Source organism: Nicotiana attenuata, unplaced genomic scaffold, assembly GCF_001879085.1.
Source record: "Nicotiana attenuata strain UT unplaced genomic scaffold, NIATTr2, whole genome shotgun sequence".
In the NCBI taxonomy this organism is placed as follows: Eukaryota; Viridiplantae; Streptophyta; class Magnoliopsida; order Solanales; family Solanaceae; genus Nicotiana; species Nicotiana attenuata.
Window position 1 is genome coordinate 126,426 of NW_017671875.1, and position 6,000 is coordinate 132,425.

Sequence of the window (6,000 nt, forward strand, 5' to 3'; positions counted from 1 at the left end):
TCTCCTTTTATATGTAAACTAGATAGGCACCTTTTTAGATATTTCAATGCTTGTTGGCATTCCGAAGTCCACACAAAACATTCTTCTTTTTCAAGAGTGAAAAGAAATGATGATATTTTTGCGAGGATCTTGATATAAACCCGCTTAGGGTCGCCAACCTTCCGGTCAACCTTTGCACCTCCTTCACACTTGTCAATGATCGGGGATATACTCGATGACTTTGATCTTATCGGGGTTTACTTCAATTCCTCTTTGAGAGACCAAAAACCCCAGGAACTTTTTGGAACCAACTCCGAAAGCACATTTTTCAGGATTGAGCTTCACGTTGTACTTTCTCAAAATGTCAAACGTCTCTTGTAGATGAGATAAATAATCTCCTGCATTAGGAGATGTGAGCACGTGATTTTTGCCTCGCTTAAATTACTCCTATAGAATTCTTAAAATTAGGATTTTTCTTTATTATTTGATTTTTAGGATTTAATCATGTGCTTTTGTGTTTGTTTGCATTTTGTGTGTATCTTTAGTTAGTATAATTCATAAAAATACAAAAAAAAATAGTGCATTTGCATTTAGGACCCCATTTAAATATTTTTAGTTTTATTAGTTAATTAGCATTATAAAAAAATGGAAGAAAATAACAAAATAGTCCTTTTGCATTTTTACTTTTAATTTTGATTTTTTCCTTAGTATTCTTTTAAAATTAGGATGTAGTTGATTTTGAAAATTAATTAATTTAGTTTTGGAGTTAAATCAGGTCTATTAGTTTTAATTTTGTATTTAACAAAAATATAAAAATGAAAATGAAAAGAAAATGAGAGAAAATTCAAAATTAGGAGTCTTAATATAAAAACCGGTTTTTGGGCCAAATGCTCTAGCCCAAGCCAATCCCTCCCCTAAATCCGTTCCCCAATCCAAGCCCAAATCCCGCCTCAGTCCGGTCCAGACCCCTCCCCTATGAAACGACGTCGTTTCTGCTCAAACAAATCTCAGCCGTCTAGGATTGTTGATCCAACGGATGAGAACTCCACACCCATTAATATAAAAGTGCCGGACAGCCTACCCCCCCCCCCAAGCCGTCTCTCTCTCACCCCACTCTCATCAGAGACAACTCCCACCGGCTCCGCCTTAGACCGCCGCCGGAAATCGCCCCACGGCGGCGACGATCACCCAATCCCGTCCAAATTTACACCACTGGACCGCCTTCCTCTCCTCATCCCAAATCCATGCCCCATTTCCTTCAAATCCTCACCAAAACCTTCGAATATTAAAAACCCTAATGCCACCTCCGCCGCACACGGCGGCGCCGCCACCCAACCGTTACCAATTTCATACCCTTGAACCCCCGTCTCTCCCTCAGTCCAAATCCCTACTTATTCTCCTTCAAACACCCCTGGAGCTCTTCGAATCTCCAATCGAAATTGGGTCAGTGCCAGATTTCGGGTCAAAAGTTTTTCCTGGACCGTTAATGGGTCAAAACCCATGCTAATCGACTATTCTATGTAAGAATGAGAGATTGGCATGGAATTGACTCATTTTGAAGTTCATCTGTCTATGCAAGACATTCCGGGTTCAATCTTAGGTATTTTTCTTTATTTTCTCGTTATCTCTTTTCTTTTTATTTATTTTGTTTTCTTTTGTTCATACTCGTCTCAGAATGCTTCTCTTTGAGTCTGCTTACCTTCATCATCTCTTTTTTTTTTTTTTACTTTTGTGCTTGGTTTAGGGTTCTAATATTTTACATTACAGTCATGTGGCTTAATTTTGTTGATTGTTTGATTGGGGTCTCATAATTCTGTGATTTTACTGTTTTAATTTGTGTTTGATTTTTAATTTTTGTTTGATTGATAATAGATATCAGTAGTTTCAATTCTGACTTTTAGTAGTTAATTCAAGATTAAAATAGGATAGTTTAATTTTGTTAATTGAAGAACTGTTTGGTTATAGCTGAATAGGTCGGATTTTTAATTAACCAAGGTTATTTGATCAAGTTAAAGGGGCTGGTTCTAGGTTAGTAATTCAGAGTCCAAATTAAGGGTGATATAGGTATTTCAAAATAAAGAATAATGCAGTANGGACCTCCCTGGCATAACCCAAGGACCTTTTTCTTTTTATCCCGGCATAACCCGTGGACCTCCCTGGCATAACCCAAGGACCTTTTTCTTTTTATCCCGGCATAACCCGTGGACCTCTATGGCATAACCCAAGGAGCCTTTTTCTTTTATCCCGTCATAACCCGTGGACCTCCCTGGCATAACCCAAGGACCTTTTTCTTTTATCCCGGCATAACCCGTGGACCTCCCCGGCATAACCCGAGGACCTTTTTCTTTTCTAGCATAACCCGGTCATTCTCCAGCATAACCTGGTAACCCCCCCCCCCCTAGTGTAAGGCTTCATTCCCAAGGATACACAATCCTGATTTTATTGCTTAGATATGTGTCACAAATAACTCACGAAATTTTCCTAGTGAAAACTGGGGCAGAAAAATTTCGTTCCTTTGTTTGTTTTGGTGTCTGAGCGGGTTTGACCTCGAGGCATAGGATCCGAGGTAGCTGAAAGAATGAGTCTCCATCCAGAATAAAGAAAGGAATAAAAAGAACAAAAATAAGTGAATTCAAAATGCTGAAGCGGACAAAGATGCGGACTGCTCAAAACCTGACTGAATGTCACCAGCTCCGCCTGTCCCGCTTTGATCCCATGCTGAAGAAAGAAACAACACCTACAACTCGCAAGCATCAAGATTCAGATTGGAGTCCACAGCAAAATCATCTAAGACTCAAGATCAAGCTTCAAGAAATTTATAGATAGGAATCTTGTAACTCATAGTTGATAGGCATAGCTAGCTTAGCTTTGATTTTTCTTTTGGTGTAATAAGGAGGTCAGCAAGCAGTAGCAGCAGCAACAGTAGTGAAATCACAGCTCCTGGTAGTCCCAGCTACCAAAACTTCCAGAACTACACTGACCTGATTCCTTTATAGCCAAGGATATGTAGGCAACCTCTGAAGCAAGGTTCGGTCAGACGTTTTTCAAAATGCTTCTCATGGAGTGCCACGTAGGCAAAAATCCCTCATGATTGCTCATTTATCTTTGCCCGAAAACCCTTCGTGTCTCCGAGCAAAGAGGGACAGCTGTGAGCACGTGAGTTTTGCCTCGCTAAAATTACTCCTATAGAATTCTTAAAATTAGAATTTTTCTTTATTTGTTTGATTTTTTAGGATTAATTACATAATTCTTGTGATTGTTTCTATTTTGTGTGCATTTTAATTGATATAATTCATGAAAATACAAAAATAGCACGTTTGCGTTTAGGATCCTATTTTAGTTCTACTAGTTAATTAACATTACAAAAATAGAAGAAAATAACAATAAATGGTTCTTTTTGCATTTTTTCTCAAATTGGCCTTAGTTTTCTTTTAAAATCAGTATTTAGTTAATTTTTGAAAATTAATTAGTTTAATTTTAGAGTTAAATCAGGTCTTTGTTATTTTTAATTTTGTATTTAACTAAAATAAAAAAAAAATCAAATAAAGAAAATGAAAGAAAAGGAGTTAAAAGGATTGAAAGAGGGCTATTAATAACTGGGCCAGTAATTCACCAGCCCAAATAATCCCGGATACCCGTCCATATAACGCAAGTGCCCGGCCCAAGTATCCGGTCCAGCCCTCAGACCATTGAAACGACGTAGTATAGGGGTGTTACTACGTCGTTTCAGGTTCCCTAAGTGATAAAATAATCCTGGCCCTCCATCCATCATAATCCAATGGCTCAAATTTCATTTAAGATTTTAATAAAGCTGTCTGAAATTGTAAAAAACCCTAGAGACCAACCCATCTTCCTCGTACGTTGCCTGCCATCGTCTACCACCGTCTGACGCCGGCCGGAAATCGCCTCCGCCGGCGAGAAGTCTCCAAATACTCCCAAAAATACACCATAGCTGCTCCTCATCCTCCTTATTACGAATCCGGCCTTATTTTCTTTCAAATCCCCACCAATCCTTTCGAATAAGCGAAACCCTAAACGCCGCCTCCGCCGCCCACGGCGGCGCCACCTCCAAATCCCACCCAAGTTACACCCTGGACCCTCCTCACCTCCCTCTTCTTAAATCCTCGTTTATTTTCCCTCAAATATTCCTTCAACGCTTCGAATTTCAGATCGAAAAATCGTCTAGAACCCTAATTTTATAAATTTGGGGATTAGTGATGTCTGGGCTATAATAGCCCTTAATTATGTGTTTTCTCATGAAAACACATAATTAAGGACGATTATAATCCAGATAAATCCAAGAAAATTCACCAGATTTGAATTAGTCAAATGAAGGCCAAATCAGTAAGTTTTTTCCTCCTTATTTGATTATTTCTCTTTTATTGTTGATTCTATTCTCGTGATTTTTTATTTTGTTATGATGTTTTTGGTCTAATTCAGTGTTTGGTTCCATTAGTATAGGCTTTAATTTTCACTCCCTATTGATTAGACTAGTTAGATAACTCAGTTAGTATATCTCATGTTTGATCTTTGATTTTATTCTTCCTGTTTAGATTAATCCTATGCAGCTTCGTTTATTTTAATTTTAGTTTGATTAGTATTAAAATTAATTTCAGTTGTTCAAGTCTAATTCTAATTAGTTTTGATTTTTGATACTTAAAATAGGATAATTAGATTATTAGTTCAATTTTAGATTTTTTTTAGTATAATTGATTTTCTTTGAATGATCCTGCATTTGTTGCTTAACTGTGGTCAGTTTTGACCATGGTTAGCAGGGTTGGGGTTAGTAAACATAGGTAGTAATATTATACCTAGTTCAAGGGTAATTGGGGTAATTCAAAATAGGGAATCCTGCAAATAACTGAATTGAAAACCCCTAGAACATTCTAGATGGGGTTCCAATTAGAATTCAGGAACTTGGTAATAATACTTGGCCAACAAGGCATGATTTGAGGGACTAAATAGTTTAAAAACTAAAATTAAAAGAGGGACCTAGGGTGCAAATGAAAATCTGAAGGTTGCCCTAGACTTTGTCTATAAAAGGGCAATACCTTGCCTTACAATACAAGTTTTGAGAAGTTTTAGAAATCTGAAAGGTTTTGAGAGGGAAAAATCAGAAAAGTTTCAGAAGTTGAGAGCTCCTAAAATCTGAAAGTTCAAAATTCAAACATAGAGCTTAGAGAAATCAGAAAAATTTCAAAAAAAAAAAAAAATTCAAATCAGAATTACTATTCCATTGAATTTCCTAGAGTGATCTTAGATTTTCAGTTTTGAATTAGCATTCCAGCTGATCTAAAATTGAAAATGGCCTGAGTCTTCTTCGTGTTTTAGTAGCTGAGGTTCAGAAGTTCCTAGGGTGGTTTTCGAGTTGTTTTTGGTTCATTCAAGATGTTTCTGGTTTGTTTACTGGTGTTTGTTGCCTGAAATTACTCCTTGGATGATTTTATACCATTTCCTGGGTGTGGAATTCGTTTGAAATTACTACTGCTGGTTGCTTCCTGCTACTGCTCTCATTTGCTACCTCCTGACTTGAATTTCCATTTGTTTTGGCCATATCCAGGTACATTTCTAACCTCAAGTGTTGTATGAAGACTGGATCCATATGTAAGAACGAATTTGAAGAGAAATATGGAATAACTCCTTGTTCTTCACATGAATCTGTTCTGATCTATGTACTTAGACATTTAGTTCAATAGCATTTTTTGAGACTATCTGTCTATTTTTGTATTAACTAGGACTGTGTGGACTGTTTTTCATTGAACTGCTGGACTATTTTATAAATACTTAAACGTCCTGTTAACAATGCTAGGTCTAATGTATTTGGTTTTGGTTTTGCTATCATGAAATGTAAGTTTAGAATGTGATACTAGTTTGCTATCACTAAAGTTGAAGCATCTCCAGTAGCTAAAAGGGACAGGCTATGTTAAAAACTGTTTGTTATGTTGTTCATCAAAAATCAGAATAGATATATAGCTAATCTAGTCCCATGATTAGGTGTTTTAGGTGTATTGATCGAAAATT